Here is a 12,808-nt window from a genome sequence, read left to right as displayed (position 1 = left end):
TCTTTACATTATCTGAGTCGGCTTCTCTGTTTTCACTAAGATCAATTTAATACCTCTTAGCTTCCCTGGTTCTCCTCACCTATCATATCACTGGATGTAAGAAAGGATAGGAAGTTAGACCCTAACTGAAGTTTTCAAAATCTAGGTTTTATAACAGCTATTTAGCCAACAATTATGGTAGTAATTACAGAAAACAAATAAATTAGCTCACAAAAGAGTCTCAGAAACCCAACAATATTTTAAACCCTCATCTCCATGTAGTTTTGTAACCATTTTTGTTTTGTTAGCTGATGTGTCCCCAGTGCCTATAGGAGTATCTGGCATAAATATTTATAGAATAAATAAATTAGAATTAGTTTGAGAATTAACATTTCAAGTAAAACAATATATCATATAGTTATAGTTATATTTTCTACTCTTTTTCCTTAAATAGTCTATGTGAGATAAAGAGTCACACATACATTTATAAGAAAGGATACAATTTTCTATCATAATTTTTTTTATGTCACTTTAGGTCAAAAGTCACAGAAAATTATATTGACCTCTTGACCAATCTATCTATTTTTTCCATTGGAATATTGGCCCAACTAATAAAAAACATCAAGGAAAAATTATTTTTTGGCAGAAAATTATTTTTTCTAAATTCTTGTGTTTTGTTTTGATTTTTCCTTAGTGACTGGAGGTCAGTTTCAATCCACTGAAGCAGATTCCAAATTCTCAATCTGGTTTTCTTGAGTACTGACTGAGTTCCAGAAATGAGGCAATGATACAACATCACTACCAAGGCAGACAGACAGACAGACACACACACACACACACACACACACACACACACACACACACCAGATCTGACATATTCTGGTAACGCAACCTCTGCCCCCCTAAAATTAACTCTTAAAAATCATACTTTTTAGTTTCAAATGGATCTACTTCCTCTTGCTCTAGCTAATTCTTATGAATTTTTTGGTCAGTATATTCCAAACCCTAAGAGATATAACAGAATCATCTATTGACTAAAGATAATAGTGTTGTCTATCTATCCCTTATCTTTTTTTGCTTCCTTTTAAAACTTGAATTTTTAAAATGCTTGGGAGTAGATCAATGACTATAAATGTAATTATTGAAGAAACAATAATTTCATTTTAGCCTAGCAAAAAAGGAACTAAATATTTGTTGGCAGCCCCCAAAGAATCACATGTTTAATGTAGTGAACAGGCAGTGCTCTAAAGGAAAGGGTGACATGCTGGACAGCCAAAAGAACAGATGTCCACTAGAAGTAATCTGAGCCCCAGGTTTGGATGAGACCCATCTTTGCTATGAGACTAGGGACAATTCACTTAATCTCAGCCTTAGTTTCTTTAGTTATCACTAGCAATATTAATACCTGTCTGCTTATTTTACGAATCTCTCTAAAAGGTAACTATATCTGTTGTTCCATGATTCTATAAATCTCAGAATAATCTTTTCTTGTTATAGCCAAGTTCTCTATCATTGACACAGATATGCACCTGGTTATTTTGGCTTCTCTAATCCTGCTGAGGAGAACACCTCCAAGGGAGCTTTTGATCAGGAGCTGACAATAACATTTAAGGTCACTTGTGCTCTTGGTAGAGGAGAAGAATAATTTGAAAAGAGACAGAAATCAAACCACCAATAATATATTTTTTATTTGGACCTATTAATTTCCCTGATAGCTTATATTTAAGTCCTTATTATATGCCAAGCCCTTTTTATGCATTACCTCATCTAACTGTTACAGTAATCCTTTGTAATAGGGTATCAAGATGTTTACCTATAAATTATAGAGAAAACTAAAGCCTCCAACTAACTAAAACAATAAGGGCATTTGTTGGTTCACATAACTGATAGTCTAGAGAAAAGGCGGCTTCAGAGTTGGTTGATGAATTACTGGCTCCACATCATAACCAGGTCCCCAAGTTCTTATCTCTGCCCTGACATCCAATATTGGATTCCTCTTAACAACAGTTTCCCTCTGTGGGATGGCCATCAGCAGGAAACCTACTTCGTTATTTATACCTAGCATAGGTGAGAGAGTGCCCCCACAAACGACCAATGAAAGTGACAAAAATTGCATTCTCCTTATCAAGCTTACAGTACATAAGAGGAATTCCAAAATAAGGAGAGGGTGAGTAGGAAAAGACCATAGCACTAGACTTGAGATGAGATTCCAACTTTGCCTCTCTTACTTAGCTATGTGACTTCTTTGAAAATGCGAATAATAAAACCTATATAGTGGAACAATAGCAAATATTCAAATAGAAATGATGAAGAAAAGTGGCACCACTTGGGAATTTGTTTGACATGCGAATTCTCCATCCCACTCCAAATCCATTTAATCAGAAATTCTGGGGGTTGGGCCAGCAATATGTACTTTAACAAGCCCTCCAGATGATTCTGATCCTTGAGAAGCACTAATCTAACACATTGCCTAAGCTTTATTTGCTGTTATTTTTCTAAAGACAATAAGCACATTGACTTCTATCTCCAAGAGTTCACAATCTAGGGAGAAAGACAAAGTTCTGTATTAAGGTCTTTAATATAGCATCATACTCATTGATAAGTGCTCTAATACAGGTTCAATGCAATTTGAAAGCATGTAAGGGGTTAAATTTATTTATAACAAAATGAATCTCAGAGATTTTATAGATTAGGTAAGAAAGTTCCTATTTTCATAGGAAAATAGCTATGAACTGTAAAGCAGTACAGATCATTAAACCTCCAATGGTTACTGCAAAGTTGTATCTAGGAAATTAACTTAAAATATATCAATACAAACTAATAGAGACCCTATATGTTATGGGAATGGAATCTCATCGGAAGCTAAGAGATGAAGATTTTAGTATTGGTGTTACACTTACCAGCTGGCACTCAATGTCCTATTTCATTAAAAAAAAAAAAAAAAGAAGAAGAAGTTGGTCTGGATCCCTGGTTCTTAAGCAGGGGTAAATAAGGTGAGGCCAGGATATGTTTACATTTAAAGACTGCACAGGAGAGTGAGCACACCCTGGTTAAGAAGCACTGGACTAAGTGGTCTCTAATCTGTGACTGTAAATTACAGGACAATCAAATGTAAAGTCAACACATTAAGGAAGCATGTAAGTAGTATCAAATATCTATAAGCCAATCTCTGTTTTTTTTTTTTTTTTTTTTGCTTAATATCTCTGAAAGTGATCCAATACCTGAACACCCAATTAATCAAAGGGAAACATCTGTAGTATGTAGCAACTAAAATATCACCTTCCCTGTGTAGATCACAAAGTCCTTGGCAATCACTTCCATACCAGACTAGTGAGTATTGTTGTTTTCATTTTCCAGATGGATAATCAGAAGATAAAGCCCTTGTTCAGTGTCACACATTTCAGTCACCGGGTGATACACAATAGATGTCAGTCTTCTCATCCTTTGAACAATAACTTTCAAGCTCTTGTAATCAACAAGAACTTTTGGAAAGGTTACACTCAATGAAAAGGCATCTATATGGATGACATCTGCAAATAGGAGGAAAATCAACTTGAAGCTACGTGTCTAACCTTGCTCTCAGCAGTAGAGACAGAAGAAATGTAAAATTTTAGCAAAAAGGGTCTGAAAGAACAGAAATTAAATATAGCTAATTATCAAGGGCTGTTTTTACACAGTAAAACAAGGGCAAAATTATTTTCCTCAAGTAGGAATTCTTATCTCTTGATTAATTGAATCATTCATTCATTTAATAAATGCTTATTGATTGCCTTTTACATGCCAAGTACTTATCTCTGTACTGGAAATGTAATAATGACCAAAGCAGATAATGATAATAGCAATAGCTAATATAGCAGGTACTATTAATATATAAATATATTAAAATTATTGAAAAAAGAGTCAAAACTCAGTGTGAACAAGAGAATTCTTTGGGGCTTCATTCATTGACTAACGCAGCTAATCACTTTGAAATTCTTCAGCCTCGGATCTATCAGAAGGAGTTGTTTTTGGGTCTGCCTCTTGTTGGTGATATATCCACTAATGAGAATCAACTTATGCTCACTGTTCAGAAAGGCAACCGAAACTGAGAGTACTGTGCCTTTTTTACTGTGATTTTTAAATTACTAGAACTAGCTTGTCTAACTTTACTATTGTTTCCTACTCAACTCAAATACTGGAAGAAATATGTAAAATAAAACTAATGCTATCTTAATGTCTTTTTAACACAAAACAACAGTGTTCTTTCAACTCTGCTTAAGATAGAATAAAACGCAAGCATATTTGAGATTAAATTTCAATGGTAAATTCATCCTCTGGAGGCTTTAAAAAAAATCTCTTCATCTTTTTAAATGTCAGTTTACTCACACTGGTGATGCTCTCAGATGTTAGGAAATGTTTTGAGACATGAAGTGGGAGAAGAGTGCGTGTGGTAAGGTGGGGGCGGGGGACTAGAGTGATGCAATATTTCGGAGTGTCATGTGATTTCACAATTTGTTTTTCAATCTGTTTGGACTTCTAAAAAGGAAGACTCTCATATGGCAACAAGCTCGTGAACTGAAGCTTAAAATACTAGAAACAAACCCAGAGAGTTTCAAATATATGCCACATACGTATTCATATTCTCTGTGGGATGCTGGCTGGCATTAATGTCCCATCTCTTGAGAAATATGCATTTTTCTCTGACAAATTTACTAGCTTGCTTCATCTGAACACAGGAACCACAAACAATGCCTAATAAGAAAATTTGCTGTCTTCTCCAAAGTCAAAGTGGGAACAAGTAGAGAGTATTCAGTTTTCCTTACGAGATAGTGTTCATCAGTCTTATAGTCAATGTGCTCGCGAAAGATGCAAACTTATCAGAGTTATTACAAAGATGCAGCACATTTTCGGAGCCAGACTATAAACTGATGAAATTGGAAAGATGTAATTTCTTATTGTCTCAGATTTACATTTTACATTTAGATTTTACATTTCCAACTCTAGGTTCTCATTGTTAAGAAAAAGTCAATGTCCTTGTAAACAAGAAAACAGATTCTTTCTTTCCTGTTCCACTAGTCTGAGCACCTATGAGAATTTCTGCTGGTAGTTACCTGTTAACCTACTCATGCTTTCTGTGTGTTTTTCCACCCTCTCTTGAGCATTTCTGGTACAGTATAGATGGCTCAGTGAAAATAGGTAAATGAGGAGGAAAAGAAAAATTGAAATTCTGAAATGGCATTAAGAATAGCAGCAATAAAACATAATTGTCTGGAAATGACAGCCTTAGAGGTAGGCTGGTCAAATAAAATGCACAATTGGTTTTGAGTCAGGAGATGGTTAGAATTTGTCTCTACTGAGCATTTATTAGGTAAACTTTAGTCAGTTAACATGTCTTGATTTTTAAATAAAGCTAAAAGAAAACAAAGACATGAATTTATTTTTAAAAGTAAATTTTCCAATTAAATGTAACTGTCATGAATAGCTTATATGGAAATAAAACACAAATTAAGTGTTTTGTTGCCAGATTCGGAAGCAAGGCTTTGAGATGATCTTCATTATAATTGTAGAGTGCTTCATTGTGTATTCTTTCAATAGTCTTAAATTTTTCTCGTCTTTACTATGTCACATTGTAGTACTGGGTACCACAAACATGTTTATTTACTTCAAGTCATAGTCAACTTTTCCATGTTGATAAAAATTTATTCTCCCATGTTGCTGTGGCCCTATCACAGCATTTTAAGTCCTGTGTATTTAACATTTATGTGTAGAAAAAGAACACCACCACACTAGAATTGTGATGATATGAGGAACCACTCCAGTAGCAACTTATTATATGAAATTATAAGTTTGTCAGAGCAGATATGGTACTAAAAATAAAATCCCACCTCCCCTAAAATTCTTCTAGTCTCTTAGGCCACGGTTTTAAAAAAATATTTGCATGTAACTTTTCCACATCTTGATAGTGTCAAAGTATGAATACACTTTGCAAAGTGTACAACTCATTACCAGGTAGTAACTCAAACAGAGGAAGAAATCTGACTGGACCAGTGATTTGTCAATGAGGTCTGGATCGCAGAAGGTTGGTTTCTAGTATATCCTCTTAGTCCAGAAAGTAGGAGGTGGTGGTCCAGTGAGCCAGAAATTGCCTGGCAGCATCGACATCTTGGCTGTTGCCAAAGGTAGGTTGCAGTTTTTGGCTTTTGCTCCTGAACCAAAAGTTCAAGTGTGAAAACCAGGACTGAAGCCTCTTCTCAGCTGGAGCCAGGATACCCCCAGTTCAGCCAGAAGTTAGTTTGAGGGTGGAGTGGCCCAGCATTCCAGGAGTGGCACATGTCAGTAAGTGGTGTGCCAGGGCTGTGTCCCAACAGCAGAGCTGGGCTTGCCACACATCCTTCACTTCATTAATACACTGGATTTCTGGGCAACGGGGCAGAGGTGCTATTGAGACAGAATCAAGGTGTTCACATGTGTGCTCAGCTTTTGGGAGGTACTTGTTGGTGAAGAGTCAGGCTGTGGTCTATAGATTTCAGAACTCCTTCTCCACAGTGTACCTGAAACCTCCTTGCATACTCCCTTGTTTCAGCTTTCTCCTTTTGCTACTTTTGTATAACCAAATGCTTCTACAATAGTAATCCCAGAGCTGACTCTGCATCAGAAGGAAGTAAACACTTCCCACCTTACCCTTCTTACATGACTTGTCCCTTGTAAATGCTGGCATTTGATGTTGTCTTCCATAAAAATAATTTTTAAAAATTACAATGTAGACCATACTTATAGGGGAAAAAAAATCAGAATAGCACAGAGTTGTATAAATTGACGGCAGAAGTTTACCTCCCCATCCGTCTGCATCCCCACTCTCTGGAAGTAATTACTGGTAACATTTTGGTGTGCTTTTATGGACCTTTTTCTAAACACATGTAAATGTATATGTAGGTATTTCTATGAGTTTGCGCTTTTTTGGTTTTGTTATTACAAAAATGCACTTGTGACGATCTCTTTATCTGCCTAAATGTGTATGCAGATGGCAGTGGAGTGGGTGAAGAAGAAATTTGCTTTCCTTCTATCCCTCTCAGGCTTGCCCTGAGAGGCTTGCTCTGGCTCTCTGTAATCTCATAGCAGAGGAGAAATTTCTGGTGTGGCCTCCAGGACCTGGGCCATGTAGTGGAGGTGCGGCCACTGACACGAAGAACGTCTGGTTTTCAAATACAAGTCATGCAGCCAAGACTCAGGCACTTGTGTTTCAGAGTTTAGCACAGTCTAGTATCAGATCGATTTTAACCAGTTCGTGGGGAACATGTCAATGATTTGAATGTAATGACATTGGAATGAAACTTTCCAGTGGCTAAAATTTTATGGTTCACCTTCTCACTGCTTTTAGCACAAAAGGCGATTATGATGTATGTGCAAAATTGTATCTTGATTTGTTGTTCACACACACAAAAATATATAGCACTTTTCGCAAACTTTAATTGCTTTTCTGCTAAGGAAAGTATAACTGCAAGTCATAAAAGTATAGTACCCCCTTACATGTTAGTTCCATTTCAGTAACAGGTAATAATATATCCTGAATATTGTTGAAAAGTGATTAAAAGACAAATATTTATAGGGAAAGTTGAGATTAAGATGCTGCTATTGTAGAACACAATTATAAAGAATTACTGTACACAGAATACATGTATCTATGTACAGAAATATTGTGAGTTACTATTTTTAGATCATGTCTGAGGTTTTTTCTCTTGTTTGCCTACATCAACCAGAAGAGCAGGGAAAAATATTGCCTCAAAGATGGAGGATACAGACTAAGGAAGTAAACTGAAATACTCAGTAGCTTTTCTGAAGGCTAAGGCAGATAGAATCATCTTGAAAGCCAACACTTACAAGAAGAAAAAGGGCATTTTGAGTTCCATGACACTAAGAGCCTGAAGGAGCCAGAACACTAGAAAGTTTCTATCATAAACCATAGAGTGAGTAAAATTCCACCACTAAGATAGGAGATAAAAATTTCCCCAGCTTGAAGAAGGGACAGATTCAAAGAGAGACCTTGTTAGTGCCTTTCAGAGACATGTTACATCCAGCAAGGCAACAGAGCACAATGGATGAAAGGGGATCTGAGTGTGGGCAGAACTGAAAGGAGCCTCATCCCACCCAGGGCAGAAGAGTACCCACTGATCCCACAGTTTTCAAGAGGAGCACCAGGATGGCTGAGAGTAGCTGGGGGACCCAGAAGAGCTGGAGTAGGATGAGGAGGACTCAGAATGCCTGGGCATGACATCTACAGTGTGTAGACTGTGAGCATCAGCCACAGAAGCCAGTGGGGCTGAGCACATTGGGTTCTATTTCAACTAAGGCCAGCAGGGATAAAAGATGATGGAAGACTGAGGGCTCCATGCCCACCTGATTTCAGGATAATATATATGCCTCATTTTCCTTCTGCCTTCACCATCTCATCTCCAAAAGAGGGAATGGGGAAAGACAGAGAAAAAGGTAATCCTGTGTTAAGTGAAAATTATTCAAAATAAAATAACTTTTAAATGAGCAAAATGTAGTTTTCCTTGGGCAGTGGAGATAAGGCTCTTGAGCTAGGCTAAGATCAGTAATAAAGAAACAAAGCTACATGCTAGTATAGGAAGGAACAAATTTTTCTCTATTCTCCTGGCTGGTCCAATAATCAGATTCAGATTGACATGCAATAGATTAACAAGAGAAAATAACCAAATTTAAGTATATACATATGTATGAGAACCTCATATACATGAGAGAGTCAGAGACCCCACATATATGAGAGTTCAGAGACAAAAAGTTAAAATGAGGTGTATATAGCATTCTGAGTAAGGGTTGAGGTAATACGCCTTAGGGCTTCAGAGGGAAGGAAGATCATTTGCAAATCATAAGAAAAGAAGATGCTCAATTAGAAGTTTGCCCTGCCATATACACAGGTCATAAAAAGTTATTTTTTGATAATAACTCTTATTATAGGCAAGGCCCCAAATTTCAGTTCCACAAGGAAGAAGTAAAAGTTTCCTTGGGCCCACAGAGTCTCAATGCCTTCAGCTCAAAATAATTCACACATCAGAGTAGCACATCTTGGGGAGGCCTGTTCTGAACCCCTTCACTAGCATACCTAAGTCTGTTTCTGAAATTTTCATACCCACTACAAATGTACACATATCTACATGCATGACTAAACAAATATTTATATGTGTCTTTTTTCATAATTATCATAGACCTTGTAGGCAGACAGACCTGGATTAGAATCTTGTCTCATCCACTTAATAGCTGAATGACTTTGAGCAAATTTCTTGATCCAAGATCCTGTTTCTGTAGACTGGGAATAGACTTGTAAGCTTGTGAGGATTAAATGAGATACAGAGGTTACCCTGCAACCTGGCATATGGTAAGCCCTTAATAAATGTTATTTATCACGATCATAACAATAATTATCATTCTGTATTTGCTCATTTTGTGCACCTGAACTTTCGATTGGCAAGATTTAATTACCTGGGGTATACATAGCATGGCACATCCAGCTACCAATATTGTAAATGTTTAGACGCTAAAGGGGGCATTTGTGCATAGGTCTTTAATGACAGTATTTAAGGTGCACACCCTTTAACATGTTTATTTATTAGTTTAATATTGAGAGTTTAGTCTCAGGGAAGGAGATATACACTTAGGGAAATCTGAAATAGAATTCCTTTTGAGCCAAGATAGAAATCTAAATTTTAAATGAGCAAAGTCTGTTCCTCAGCTGCACCCTACTTCGCATAGGTAGAACGGTGGTGGGCAGTGGGTGTCTCAAAGGTTCCTCTCCGTCAAGCTCACTGCAGGCACAGAGCGCCTGATCCTCACCATAGGACATGCTGCCGAGCCCTTTGTGCATAATGGCAATCCTGAAGTCTACTTTAGGAGATTTATTTGATCATGTAGTGCTTTTATCAAGGCATTGCCCTTATATGATAACTGGGGATTTATTATATTTCAACATTTTTGCTATGGTAGCAATATCTCCAGGGCTTCCTTCTGATCTGAGAGATTTCATGAGACAAAGCATTTAAGATACCTCGCCACAGCTCCACCCTAAGCTTTCTCTACCTCTTATTCTAGGGTGAGTGGGCAATCCTAGTTCCACCCCCTAAAGCTATCAAAGTGCAAAGCCTGCTGAAAGCCCCTTCTCTGTAATAAAACAACACAGCCACGAGGGCTAATAGTCCCTGTTGTACTTGGCAGAAAAGGTATAATAAAGTCTGCTTGATCTCTTGGTGGCCTCAGATAAAAGCCTCTAATCTCTGGACTCAGTTAATTTATCTTTAAAAGAGGAATAATGATAATGAGTTTGCCTCAAAGGGTATTATGTAATGCTAAAGAGTGTATAGTTGAAGGACAAAGAACTATGCAAATACTATGATTAATCAGTACTGGTTTTATTCATATGAAAAATCAGTTTGTTTATTGTTTTCTATAGCCATTCCCTACAGTAATGTAAAGTGTGGATGACAGCATTTTTCCTGTGGGCCTCTAGATTATTCAAGATAGACATATAATTTATTTGGGTCTCTGAGTCTCTCCTAGATCTTGAAAAAAAAACCTTTTCCATTAGTTATGAAGTTCTCATCTTCAAAGTGTGCAATTTAGAGGCAAAGAGTGCCCTAGATGAAAGACAAATGCAAGTGGCCAGATGTCAGCTGAATTAGGCCTCTGCCTTCACACAAAGATCTTTTACTTTATCTGATTATACTGTTGAAAAGTTGTATGTAGATCAACATTTGAGAAGTACTTTAGTAAGCAGAACTGTGTTTTCTTACAATTATTGATAAGGTAAATGTTCCTTGGCATATACATGTTATTAGAGAACCCAGAAGTTCCTGTATTCTTCAGAATTCATCTAGAAATGGTGGTGAGTCATTCTCCAGTCACACTTACAAAAACATATGCTGTGTACGCTTGTGGAATAAACACATACAAAGTTGCAAATGATCATTTTTAACGTTAAGGCAATTCTCTGACATTTGAAGCCATGGGAAAGAGTCCTTTTTCACTATTACTCAAGTTTCCTCAGGGTCTGTGGAACTGCTAAGATTTGAAACAAGCCCTAGTTTACTGGGACAGCTGCCAACTTTGTACTTCAGTCTGGCTGTGGAAAATCCCAGAGTAGATCTAGGAACATCTTGGTTTGGGACAAGAGATTAGATCATCACCATCATCCTTCTAGTGTAGATCCTGTCTCACAATATTGTTTCTTTATCATAGAGGCCTTCATCACCTTAATGTGGCCCTCCCTGGTTTTTCAGGGCACCCAGGAAGGTTATTTCATGGGGCTTATTCAAGGGACAGACCTCAGTCAAGCACAGTCATCTTAGACCCTAGAATTCCTCTCTTGACTTTGTTTTCTAAAGTGGATTACACTGCAGGTGGGGTCCATAGCTATTCCCTTCTGTATTTCATGGACTATACCCTCAGAAATTCTCCTTCCCTGAGGAAAAGTGTGTTTGGGAATGATTCAGATCAAAACTTGAACTCAAGGAAAGAAGCCATGTTTATTCTTCATTGGACATACAGATGACATGAACTGCTGTTACTCCTTGTTGATCTGATTAAGAGGGAATATATTTTCTATTTTCCTCCTTTGCTCAATAAACGCCTACAAAAGCAGGTTCATATATTATAGTGACTGCCACTCCTCACACCCTGATATGTTCCCATAATTATGTTACTGGAATCAATGAGGCACTTGCATTTTCAGTGACTTTTGCTTAGAATTAGAGCATAGAGCTACTCTGGAAAACTTCTAAACTAGAAGATAAATTCATTTATTTATTCACAAATACAATAAACCATAGTCATTGTTAAATTGCATTCAATACCAATATACTCATAGAAATAGGCTAAAACAATCCCATTCTGAATACTTTGATAAAATAAGATACCCGAAGCACATTATAAGGGGAAGAGCTGGTGTTAGAGTTGAGGCCTTTTTCTACCAATTCCAAGATTAGAAGTTCTGGGTAAAATATCTAACATTTCTCTTCTCTGTGAAAATTAAAAGTATAGAAATGAGACAGAATAGCATTATGATTAAGATCTCAGGCTTTGCAGTTGGATAAGCCTGTATTCCAATCCAATTTGTTTTCTGCTGCTCATTAGTTGAGTACTCTTGGGCAAGTTACTTTCTATTTCTTAGTTTCCTTATCTGTGAAGATAGGAATAATACCACCTCACTTCACAAAGTTGTTTTTACAAGAATTAAATTAAAGGATGTCCTAGTTCAGTATCTCACTCCAAACAATATTAAATAAACTAAAAAAAAAATCTTGAAAAAACTTTTAGGATTTATGACGAAGTATAAACCCTTTCATTTGTAAAATGAAAAATGGAGACTCAGAAGTTAAGAATCTTGTCCAAGGTCACTGAACACACACGTTTGTACATTCAATATATGTTGATGTCTATTCCCAAAGCTGTTATGAATTCTATGATTTGGAGAGAGTACTCTCTCTTTGTGACCTAGTCTCCTATTTACCAAATATATGGACTATTAAACTAGGTAATCATTAAAGTTCTGTCCATGTAAAAACGCCAGTGATTACATTGCTATTTATTGAGCCCTTCTATGTTCAGAGCAAGGTGCTAGATATTAGGTGTTACAGTAGGCATATGAGAATCTGTCTCTGGTATCAAGAAGGTTTACAGTTTAGGTGGAGAAACACTTATATAGACATTTATGAGACATGCAAACCATTGGTATAGCCACACAATATAGCCAAACTTCAAATGTCAAATGGATTAGACACAGGCAGTGAATGCATATTACAAGGTCTTGTAGAGAATGAGATCCATTTAGTGTAGGTGTCAG

The sequence above is a fragment of the Pteropus medius genome, unplaced genomic scaffold (genome assembly GCF_902729225.1).
Source record: "Pteropus medius unplaced genomic scaffold, Ma_sr-lr_union100, whole genome shotgun sequence".
Lineage (NCBI taxonomy): Eukaryota > Metazoa > Chordata > Mammalia > Chiroptera > Pteropodidae > Pteropus > Pteropus medius.
The sequence above is the reverse complement of the archived record's forward strand: the minus strand, read 5'-3'. Positions refer to the sequence as shown.